The sequence below is a fragment of the Nuphar pumila genome, chromosome 10, assembly GCF_984573655.1.
Source record: "Nuphar pumila chromosome 10, dmNupPumi1.hap1.1, whole genome shotgun sequence".
In the NCBI taxonomy this organism is placed as follows: Eukaryota; Viridiplantae; Streptophyta; class Magnoliopsida; order Nymphaeales; family Nymphaeaceae; genus Nuphar; species Nuphar pumila.
In genome coordinates this window covers 80,186,398-80,199,652 of record NC_143258.1, presented here as the reverse complement: position 1 = coordinate 80,199,652, position 13,255 = coordinate 80,186,398, and positions in this window count along the sequence as shown.

Here is a 13,255-nt window from a genome sequence, read left to right as displayed (position 1 = left end):
TTTTTATCACGCTAGGTTTTGGTTGTAATTGTATAATGAGTTGTAGTAACGTGACATTCTTTTATTGTTTAATTCTTTTTTATTGCATCTTTTCGTCTGTGGATCTCTGTAATAAATAAACTTTAATCGAAAAGATATGTTTGTTCAAAAATCGTGGCATTGCCTAACCTCTCTAGCATCGCTAAGATATATCATTTCTGTTTAGCAATCGCTGTATTTGTCTCCGCCTCGAAAGAATATCGCAATAAGGATTGGCGATGTAAGCCTTGAACAATAATTTAACGAGTTCTAACGGCGTAAATGATAACAGTCAATAGCGATAAGAAAAGGGTTTGTCGTTGCATGAATATATCGATGTATCCGTATACGATAATCAATAGAATAATCGTGAAAGATTATTAATACCCAAAAGCTTGTTATAATGCGACCGACAAACGACGGTGTTTTTATTATTTAAAAATGAATAATTAAATTTTCGGGGTGTTTCCCAAAAAGTCCGGCATGTGAGACGAGGTATTTTTAATTATTTCTATCGAAAAAAGGGCGGTTCGTGGAAAGACGTATTTTTAAATTTTTCGAAAGCAATCATTTAATTTGGCGGCGGCTATCGAAAATAGGGCGGCATGCGAAAAGACGTATTTTTATTTATTTAAAATGCAATCATTTAATTAGCGGGCTGTTTTCCGAAAATGTCCAGCATGTGAGACGACATATTTTTAATTTTTTCTATCGAAAAAAGGGCGATTTGTGGAAAGACGTATTTTTAAATACTTCGAAAGCAATCATTTAATTTGGCAGCGGCTATCGGAAAAAAGGGCGGCATACGAAACGACGTATTTTTATTTATTTAAAACGCAATCATTTAATTAGCGGGCTGTTTTCGAAAAAGGGCGGCGTTTTCGAAAAGAGACTTTACCTTTGTATTTGACTGAGGACGGCGTTTCCGTATCTGCGTTGCAAAGGTGCCATCGATATCTCCGTCCAGGCATGGCGCCGAAGAAGGGGACAATCGGAGCAGTACGACCAGCCATGGCGTCCAAGAAGACGACTACGGGGCCAATACGACCCGGCACAGCGCCGAAGACGATGGGAGCACCACAACCGGGCACGGAGGCAATAGAGAGGACGGTGGGAGCACTACGACCGGGCACGGGGGCAACGAAGAGGACGGTGGGAGCAAAACGACCAGGCACGGCGCCAACGGAGAGGACGATGGGAGCAAAACGACCAGGCACAGCGGCAACGGAGAGGACGATGGGAGCAAAACGGCCAGACACGGCGCCGAAGAAGAACACAATCACATCCACATTACCAGCATTAGCGCTTAAGACGTATATTTTTTGAAACGCCTGAGCGGTTTAGTCAATATTTGTCTTTTCATGTCGTATTTGGACTATTGTTGTTTACTGTAGACAATAATTTCAATGTCGAATCCTGAATACCACGCTCATGGTGCACACAGTTCAACATCCACAGGCAAGGTTGGGTGGCAACGCCCTGACGAGTTCGTAGATGACATCGAGCAGATGCAAGATGAATTTGCAGTTGGGAACACTATCAGTAATTTTGTAAGTATTTAACCACTATCAATTTCTAGGTCGTTCCGGTTTGTATGTTTTGAAGTTCGTAAATTTGTGCAAGCAGACAATGTGTGATTTTGTCAATTACATCCAGAGCAAGCCAACGAGCAATACAGTACGCATCATCACCCCTTATTTCATGGTATGGTTGTTCCGTTGTTGTTTTGTTTGTTTTTATTACGTACTAAAGTTTTTTGATGGTTAAATCTTACTATTTCGTGCAACAGATGTACGTCCGGCGAAAGCCATACAACATTGGATTCAAAGATGCAGTAACTTGTTGGAACAACGATGATGAGTGCCTAGACATTTTAAAATTTGGAAAGGTAAGTGAACAAACCTTTTCTCAAAGGTTTAGTCGTAACATCCCCATCACGATATGTCTCTGGAATGAGAAATTATTTTTTCGATTCGCAGATTTTACTTCCTACACTCTGGCAAAATCCCGACCATTGGGTCCTATACGAGATGAATTTTCTGGAAAAACAACTATGGTGCTACAACTCATTGGACTGCCACAGTGGCGTAGAACGCGACGCTATGCATTTGGTAAGATTGTGGCCATAGGTGAATCGTAGCTATTCGAGGTGGACCGGAGTGTAATATATTATCCCTTTATCATAGGCGGGATTCCTTAACGAGGCTATGGGTGTCGACATTGCGGAGTGGATGTTGCTCTGTGCTGACGATGCTCCTTTACAAAGTAATGGGGTCGATTGTGGCATATTCGTAATGAAGCAATATACAATGGAATAGATGTTACTTTCCACGCTGTATGAGCTTTGTATCCGATGTTATTGTTTATTCTTGTTATATATTTGTTTCACATTACATGTTTTGTTGCAGGATATTATGCCGGAAATATGCGACGAAATATGCGAACAATTGATTGAGTTTAAAAAGAACGACAGACAAAATATGTTGTCTTCCTCTCCGCCATCACCGTTCTCGCCCTCCTCCTCGACAGCAACCCAGTCGGTGCAGTCGCGCTGAGGATGGCCAGCAGAAGCTCCACCACGTTGTCTTTCTCTCCCTAGCGAGGAGGTCTCAGCACAACCGCCGTTCCGGTGACGGGCGTTCATATCGTTTCGGTGACAGGTGTTCTACAAAATGTAAATCGTAATCAGAAATCGCTGTATTGCTGAACCTACGGTAAGGTACGCCTAAGGCGATTTCTTGGGACGCGTCTGGACGTACTTTTGGATTTATTTGAGATCGAAAAATTTGGTCCAATCACATTGATTAATATTTTGAATAGCCCCCACATTGTTCAATATCATTAATGCAGAGTGCATTTTTACTGAAGATTTGCTTTTGGTTTAATGAAACTGACGTATATACTTGAAAACTGACGGAGGGTGATAGGACGTTTCATTAATATTTGATTGACACAACACACACTTCCACTTTGCTTCGCGAATAAGGAACCGACAAATCGATAATATTCACACCGACAAGTTTTCATGGTGGTAGCAGTGTAGTTGACGGTAGACCACTAAGCGTATCGCTTCGTACTATTCGTAAAATACGAAAGCTACATTAATGGCCGTTATTCACCACTTTTTTCATATGCCAGCAATAAAGCGATGTTTAAGCATACAACATTTCATAGCGATGTTGAATATTATCATTTCGAACATTAGAAGTCTTTGTTCATTAAAATACATCGCAGTCTCACTCAGCGACTGTCAACCACGCCGGTTGAGCGCACATCTTTTATCAATTGCAAGCCTTTTAGATGCTCGCGAGGCCTCCTTCACTTTCTCCTTCGCAATTAGAAAGGACGTCAATTTTTTGCAGAGTTCTTCGCGGAATCCGGGTATATCAACCTGCAAAAACAGATTGTAAAGTAGAAGCAATAGACATGCACTTAATCCCCAATAACAGAGGCGAAGAAATGGCATACAACGTCGAATAAGGGTTCTGCACCATTGTATATTGCTTCAATGTACTTCATTACAAATACCCCGCAATCAACGCCATTATCTTGTAAAGGAGCATTGTATGCCGTGCGATAGATCCACTCGCTAGCATCGACTCCCAAAATGGCTTTGAGGAAACCGATCTGAGAATAATGCGACCGACAGTAAATTCATGACCCCAGTACACGACTTGTTCCTCACATAGATATTGAAACTTACGAGATGGGAAATGTCTAGCCGTAAACCACTATCAACTTCCAACGAATTGTAACACCATAGTTGTTCTTCGCGTAAATCCATCACGTATAAGACCCAATGCTTTTCAGATTGCCATAGTGTAGGAATCAATATCTGCAAATAGATCGAAAAATTGATGTTAGCACTTGTTATGCTGTAATATTGCACTCTAGGTTTGTTTGCTTACCTTTTCACTTGACAAAGGGTCTCTGCAATGATTACCGTTAACCCAATAAGGTATGCCGTCTTGAAATCCACTAGAGTATGGCAAACGACGTAAGATAGTCTGCAAACCCAAACATTGCTAACACTAACGATAACATACGAATCAATTGGAATAAATCAATAACGAAAAACAACATAAAATAAAACCGATATACCATGAAATACGGGCTTACGACGCATATAGTCTGGCTTGGTGCGCTGCTTTTAATATAACTGACGAAATCAGATATAGTCTGTTTGCAGCAAATATGTTATTGTTAACGGACGTACACATGACTTACGTATATAGACAACTGCTACTAGTTTCATACTAACAAAATTACTTATCATGTTGTATTGTGCGAATTCACTCTGCATTCTGTTGATGTCCTCCACGAGTGATTGACTAAGTTTTCGCCTAACTTCGTCGGTGGATGTGCGACTGAAATGAATGTGGACATTGCAACGAACGATATTGAAAATACATTATACAGTACACAAAACACAAATCGCAAAAAACGGCATGAAACAGACAGATTTTGATGAAAATGTAGACGATGTGTAGACAATATACCCATGATTCGCCATTGTTGATCGTGTAGCTATCTTCGTCTGTGTAAGTTTGTATGTATGAAGGAACCGTCTGTTTGATTGTTGCTGGTTCACGAAGTAGAAGACAAACACAACTTCTAGTACTCGTGTGACTATTTATGACCTAAAAGATGTACTGCTCAACCAACATGATCAATGAATACTGTACGACAAATCAAACATTTATTGTTATCCGTTGTAACTGAGTAATTCGACTTCATATTGTGGTTATCGTTGAATAGCGATTTGTGCAACAATACTCGGCCTTTGTAAAGGGTGTTAGTCAACGCCGATTTGCGGTGTTAAACGATACTAGTATAAATTGATAGTGAACGTTTGTTCATAATAACCCCACGGATCTAAAAAAAAAACCCACGGGTTGAACCACATATCGATTGTGAGAAATTGTGATGTACCACTCACACTTGCACTTCGACTGTTAAACCGAACAATGTTCCCCCTGTACCAGATGAAGAGGTTGACTTACCTCTTAAGAAATGAAGTGAGGAAGAGAAAAGACACATTGAGTAGCCTTTTATTTATAATATATGGATACAACATTTCACAGGATGACAATAATGATTTCAGAAGGCAATTGGAGGTGTCACATGAATCTCGTGAAGGCAATTAATTTAGTTGTCATGCCTCTTTGCATGCCCCGATCTCCACAATGCCGGGTATGTTTTTGCGTTTATAGTCATTTGTCACTGACGACTTGCGGTCCGTGGTTGGATTTGCTTAAATCGATAGATAGCGATTTTTTGCTTCTGCATGAAGTCGATCGATGACATCACTGTATGGCGATTTGTGGTTATCGTTGATTAGCGATATGTGGCATCGCAGCATAGCGATTTGAGGATATTGATCGACTGTCGCTCTAAGCGCGATGACAATGGTTGTTCAAGTAAGCTTTTTTGGGGCATTGACCAAGGTTGCGCTTCATTTTATGATCCAAGTAGACTTTCAACCGCGCAGGTGATAGCATACTTAGATCATAAAATGGAACGCAACCTTGCTCATTGCCCGAAAAAAGCTTACTTGAACAACCTTTGTCATCCCGCTTTGATCGACATTCGAACAATACACTCAAATCACTTCGCTGCAATGCCACATATCGCTAATCAACGGTAATCACAAATCGCCATACAGTGATGTCATCGATCGACTTCATGCAGAAGCAAAAAATCGCTATCTATCGATTTAAGCAAATTCAACCACGGACCGCAAGTCGTCAGTGACAAATGACTATAAACTCAAAAACAAATCCGGCATTGTGGAGATCGGGGCATGCAAAGAGGCATAACAACTAAATTAATGGCCCACACGAGATTCCTGTGTCCCATACCTATCTGTCGAATGCATCAGAGCCTGTCATGAAAGAGAAAATATTAGACACTGAATTAAGTTTCACAAGAAATGCATACCTATCTGTCGAATGCAACATTGATTACATACCAAAAGACTTGTAAAACTGTAGCGATCGTTGCCGGAAATCTGGTCGGGAGGGATGTAGGTTTGAACGTTTGCTGGTACTTCGTCATGGTATTGCTGCATGATGGACATTACACGAGTTAGCTATTTGACAAGCTTCTCGCAATGGGAAGCAATATAATGTTTTACATACCTGTTCATTGCAAGGGCCTTGTTGTTTTTTATTACAGGTTGGTTGTTTCTTAATCCTTTTCTTGCCAACCAATTCTACTGCACCCTTTGCCCTCCGACGACTGCGATCAGAGGCAGGTTTTCTTTTGATACCCTTTGCTTCATGAATATGTCCATCATAATCAACAACGTTCACTACTGACTTGTTGAAGATAATGTTTACGCTTTGGTGCAACTTCTCAGGAGTGTCAAGCGAAACATGATTTTGACCTATGCTTTTCGATCCCATTATCTTCGTCTGGTATTCATTCGCTGCAACGGACTTAATGTGAATTAACTCCACGTTTTCAAGTAACTCCGTTGCAGCTTTTCTCACACATGCATAGCCTTCTTCACTTCTCGATGCCAAATCAGCAACATGCATGAATGACCTACACAGTTGTTGGTAACGGGAGGCTATGTGGCACTTCTCGTCAACACCAGATTTACTCGCATTGTCCATAACGAGCATTTCAATCTTCGCGCGTCTGGTCCATCTTCGCATTACGTAAGACTCAGGTATTTCTTGTATCTTCTCTTGATTGAGTGCCTTTAATGCATGACAGCATAGAATGCCTTTGAATTCATACATTTTGCACGAACATTCTACCATTCCGTTGTCAACATTGTACGTGACATGTGCTTCTTGCCTTTCCTGATGCTTTTCGCCCTGACAAAAAATATGGTATTTGTGCATATTCTCGGTTTGCACGAGTCCTTCTATTTTGCAATTCATGACATGCAACGCCTCTTTCTTGATCCATTCAAATACAGTTAGTGTATATAGAGCTGCAGGTCGCATCAATATTTCCATGCCAAAAGTTTGAGGTCGTGTATTGAAGCATTTCACGTCATGTTCAAGCTCATTTTGTCTTAGACCGTCTACAAATAATTCATATTATTCCATGAAACGAAACATTGTTAAACATGAATACAGAGTTTTCTTCAGGGTGGCATGCATAGATTCGGCTCTTTGTGTGCTTATCATACCTGCACAAAAGTATTGTCTTCCATATGCCAATGCCCACTTCTCTTTTTCTGCATATAAATTTTGTAACCACAGACAATCAGTAAGGTCGTATGTCTTAATCATTTTGTCCCAATTTGACTTAAAAGTGACCTCGTCTACGCTATGAAGTACACACCTTGTAAACGATTTGTCAAACCCTGTATTCTGATTAAATATGTGTCATATGTTCTTTGCTGCATTTTGAAAGATATGCCACAAACATAGGTGAAGTTTTGGTTGATAATGGGAGCAACTGTTACAGCAGATGGCGCAGGAGTTTAATGAATAGGGAACGTCTCCACTTTAAATGGTTAACATCAAACTTTCTGGATGGAGGACTTTTTTGTCTTTTTATCAACCCGTCGTTTCACAACTTTTGAATGGAGGATATTTTTGTCATTTTCTCGAACCGTCATTTCAGGGCAGGAAAAGCAAGTAAGGGTGATTAAGTCTTTGCAACAGCACCAGAGTCCGATGCAAAGTTATGTCAACATACACGGGAATACGAGCCCCATGTGCATGAATACGTGGCGCTCATTCGATCCCCCGAACACAGACGTGGGATTCAGTGAATCATCGGGGGCGAACATACACCACCCTCTCTAACTAAGGTCACTTAATGGGCCTTCCCCCTGTGTCGTAAGCCATGGGTGAGGTTACCAACACTCGAGCCCTCACAGAGCTCACCAGTTAAAGGCACCCACATAGCTGATCACAAGCAAGAGAGAGAGAGAGAGAGAGAGAGAAGATGGGTACTTATATCACGCAAAGACTTTGACAACATGGCTAACTCTTGATCCAAGTTATCCTCTGGTGACCTGATTGTGACTTGACTCACCACGTACGACTAGCCCCCTCAGTAGACATGAAACTTCACAGCCTAGCCACCAATTAGGGGACTCAATGTGTTGGCTCGGTTGATTACCACTTCGAGCAAAGTCAGCGTGGTGGTACTTGACTTGACCCACATAACTGTGACCATATATTTATACGAACCACCAGAGAGATAGTTGGAGATTTTTCCATTTGTGGTGAAAGATATCAAACCACGTCACACACACAAGTAAGAACAACATGATTTTTATGTGGTTCGATCAAGCTAGGATCTACGTCCACGGTAAGGCCTCTCACACATTCACAATCACTGTGAGAGAGGTTTTTATATTATTTATAATTCAGTCATTTACAAAGGAAAAAAACTCTTTTCCTTTCTCCTCAAGATAACCTCTCATAGGAAACTCTCAAATAATAGGACTCAAAGGTCGATCTGATATTTTTTGTGTCTTGAGACACCTAGAATTTCGAACCTTTCTAACTTGTGAGAGTCCTGTTTCAAACTCCATGCTGGTCGTCCTCCCTCTAGAGATTGCTTTTCAAATCTTCAACTTGCCAAAACAGCTTCCTTATAAGGCTTCACGACTTTCTTAGACTCCATGTCAGATCTGGATCCAATGCCTTGATCCTTAACATCCTCCCTCAAGCGAGAAGTCCAGTACAAGACATTTAAGTTAATTAGATATGAACCAATTATATTGAGAAACTGATAGAGGTTTAGCTAGTCAAGATATCTGCAATTTGAGCTCGAGATGACAATTTCTTAACTTCAAGATTTTTCTTTGCAACTTTATCCCAAACAAAGTGAACACCAATGGGGGGCTCTGCTTGTTTGCTAGGAGCAGCTAGTGCACGTCTCCTTGTGCTGGGCCGTTGCAGGTTCAAAACCCAATAATATAGTTGTATAACTGATAGGGGTCTGCCTAACCCAGTTTGCCTTTAAAAAAAAAAAACGTGCACATCAAACTCGATGTGCATGCTGTGACTATGAAAAGTAGGATGTGTAGCAAAATATTGCACTCACATTATTACACCCAATAATAGGTGGTGCAACAGGCCCAATTCCAAGTTCTTGAAGTAGATACTGCACCCAAGACACTTCTGCAGCAACATTTGCAATAACCTTATATTTAGCTTCACTGTTGAACCTAGACAAGTGTTGCTTCTTTGAGCGCCACTAAATTAGATTAGTCCCCCCAAAAAAATTACACAGCCTGATGAGGACCTTATGTCATCCGCAGAACTTGCTCAGTCTGCATCATAATAAACAGACACCATCTTGGATTTAAGATGTTTTTATCAGTTTCTACAGTAGGCAATTTGAAAAATTGTCACTGTTGATCGAATAGAGGCAATTTGGCAGAAGCTGCTATAGGTAACCTAAGTAACAGTTCAGAACTGCCGCTAAATCTATACTTTATCTACAGCGACAATTCGAGAATGCGTAACTATGGTTTTCTCGTTTTTTTTATAGGGCGTGAAGCGCTGTACGAGGAGTAAGCCTTATAGGCTATGTGGCTCACGCCTCATAGCTGAGGCATGCACCTTATATGTTTTGGGTCAAATAAGGGTCAAAGCCCTCATTCGACCCAACAAAGGGGAGGCCCGACTGATTAGGTCACCCCCCTCTCGTCCCACTCTCTCTCTCTCTCTCTCTCTCTCTCTCTCTCTCTCTCTCTGCGGAAAGGAGGAGAAAGAAGAAGAAGACTGAATCTCTCTCTCTCTCTCTCTCGGTAAGTCTCCCTGTTTCTCTCTCCCCCTCTCTCTCTTTTGTTGTCTCTCTGTCCCTACCTCTCATTCTAGCGGGTTGATAAGTTTATCTAATAGTTCTTGTTAGTGGATGGCATTCAAAAACCTATTAAAACGAAACGAAGATGTAACGAGAACATAGAAAACCTATTAAAAAGTCTCTGTTTTTCCTGTACAAATAAGACTATATGAATGTCCTATTGACACAAAAAAAAAACCTAAAATACTTTTTTTTTTCAAATATATTATACATAGGCCAAACATAGGATGAGAGAGAGAAATGACATGGATTTAAGGAAGTTGACCATTTCAAATTTGCTTTCGTCATTGTTGTTATTTAGCATATAAATTTTAATCCTTAGGATCTCCATTGCAGAACTTTAAGTGAAATTCCCATCTCATACGGCTGCTCCCTTCTGCAAACATTGTTTTGCATTAGGCGAATTTTTGCCTCTTTTGCTCATGTTCAAAATCTAGATTGGCAATAATGTAGTCTTGGGTTCAGTTGTTATGTACTGAGATTCAGGTTATGTTTTATAATAGTTTAAGAATAAGAAAATTGTAAGGTAAGAAAACAAAAATTATGGAGAACAATAAGAAGAAATAAAGGTTGAAGGAGAGATGGTTTTTGTGAATATTACAAGCTAAACATGAGATAAGATTATTTAAAATGACAAAATCAAGACCTTCCCCTCAGATAGTTGGATAGGAAAATCTTATTGAAGAAAGAATGCATTAGAAGTGCTGATTTTCATTAGAAAAAAAGTCCTTTTTTTTTTCTTTCTTTTTTTTGTGCAATGAATTTTAGCTTCATGTGAGAAGATGGAAGATATGCTTATCAAGATTTTGGAGTATCTTTGTGGTTTCTTTTTTGAATTTTCTATGTATGCTTTACTCTGTCAGTACAAAGAAAAACTTTCCTTTAAACAAAACAAATAATAACTTAAATGGTAGACCAATAATTTCCAAGATCATGAAATAAAATGTTGTGATTATATGCAAATCAGTTCATTCGGTGTAGGACAGTTGGCTTCTCCTTGTTGAAGGGCTATCATGTGAAGTGTTTTGATAGAGTAGGTTTAGGTGTAGTAGTTTGTAATTAGATTCTCATCAGATGAATCTCTAGCTTGAGGGATACTTTTGCTTTAGTTCAAGCTTGTTCAATTGGTACACATCAAAGATTCAAGTACATTTTCACAAATCTTTTTCATAACACTTCATGCAAAAAAAGGCAGTGAAGACTTTGAGAAACCAACAAGTATGTATTTTGATACATTATGTAAGGTACCCTTCTGTCCATGGCGATGTTTTCCCTTCCTTATTGGACAGTGGCAAGCTTGATGCGTTGATGGCTTTCCAATTGAGGTGTTTAGAAGCTTGTGGGACATGTGCAAGGATGACTTCACTACCTTGCTTCAAGAGTTCTACACTAATGCCATTCTTATTAAGGCGCTTGTTTGATTGATTATGGTTCTTATTCCCAAGGATGGTTCTAGAGGTCGCATTGACAACTTTAGACCAATTGCGCTTAGCAACACTATTTACAAAGTCATTTCAAAAGCGCTTGCCTCTCACCTCCAACTTGTTATTGACAAGCTTATCTCAAGAAATCAATATGCATTCATAAAGGGGAGGAAACTACATGAGGGTTTTGTTCTTGCACATGAAGCTATTCATTCTATCCATTTTTCTGGCAGCAAGGCTTTCTTGCTAAAGCTAGATCTTTCTAAAGCATTTGACACAATGAGGTGGGACTTTCTTCTTGCATGTTTGGAGCACATGAACTTTGGAGAAAAATGGCCAAATAGGTAAAGGAGCTGCTTCACATTTCGGCATCGGCAATAAACATTAGTGGCACTCAAGGTACGTGCCTTAATTCGTCTCAAGGATTGAGAAAAGGTGACCCCTTGTCACCCCTCCTCTTCATCATCGTCATGGAGTCTCTCTCTTTCATGATTGAATTGGTTATTGGGACTGATTTATTTCATGGTGTGGAATTGTCTTCCTTCTCCAAATTTTTCCACATTCTCTTCGCCGATATATTCTTATATTTGGCCAAGCTAGTGTAGAAAACATCGCAAACTTATGGGTTTTGCTGCACATATTTTCTGAACTATCTGGACTTTCTATCAATGGCCTAAAAACATGCTTTGTCTCGTGTTGGCGTGTTTGCATCAACACTCTTTGGTTGCCAAATTGGCAATCTCACACTTAAGTACCTTGGTTTGCCCAGAGTTACCGAAAGCGCCTAGGTAAAAGGGGAAGCGCGAAACATCGCGCTTCCGAAGCGTGAGGGGAAACGTCTCCTTTTTTTGGGAAGCGCACTTCCCTTTTATGGGAAGCGCGTTTCCCCCGCGCTTCCCCCATTTTTTCATTTTTTCGCTTCCCCCTCGCTTCCGGTTCGCTTCCGAGACGGTTCAGAATTTTCTTCTAAGTGGTCCCATGCTTCCCTGCTTCCTAAATTTTTGAAAGTGCCTCGCTTCCCCCTCCCGCTTCTCGTATCGCTTCCCGCTCCCGCTTCGTCGACTGGTAACTCTGGGTTTGCCTCTTCACCAAGGTGTAACAAGGGATTGCTTTTGGAAGGATGTTGAGGGCAAAATACTATTGAGATTGAACTCTTGGGTTGGATTCAACCTCACCATCAGTGTTGTGAAAAGCGTTGAGGCATAGCGAGGCGCTCCACCAAAAACCGAGGCGAAGCGTAAGCCTCAAATTTTTTTTTGAAAACTTTAAAAAAATTATAAAACATATCTAAAAATACAAATAAATAAAGAAATACTTTATTGATGAAATAACAACCAATAAGAAATAGAAAATCTCAAATAAGTACTAAAAATTATGAGATTAACATATAAAAGTAACTAAAAACTGATTACATAACTGGAAAATATATGAGATTAACCAAAAAAAGTTAAAATATACTAAGAAACTGATTACATAACTAAAACAACTGGAAAATATATGAGATTAACCTACAAAAGTTAAAATATTTGTGATTATTTTAAAAAATATGAGATTAACATATAAAAGTAACTAAAAAAATGATTACATAACTGAAAAATATATGAGATTAACCAACAAAAGATAAAATATACTAAGAAACCGATTACATAACTGGAAAATATATGAGATTAACCAACAAAAGTTAAAATATATGAGATTATTCTAAAAAATATGAGATTAACATATAAAAGTAACTAAAAAACTGATTACATAACTGGAAAATATATGAGATTAACCAACAAAAGTTAAAATATACTAAGAAACTTATTACATAACTGAAATAACTGAAAAATATATGAGATTAACCTACAAAAGTTAAAATATATGAGATTATTCTAAAAAATATGAGATTAACATATAAAAGTAACTAAAAACTGATTACATAACTGGAAAATATATGAGATTAACCAAAAAAAGTTAAAATATACTAAGAAACTGATTACATAACTGAAATAACTGGAAAATATATGAGATTAACCTACAAA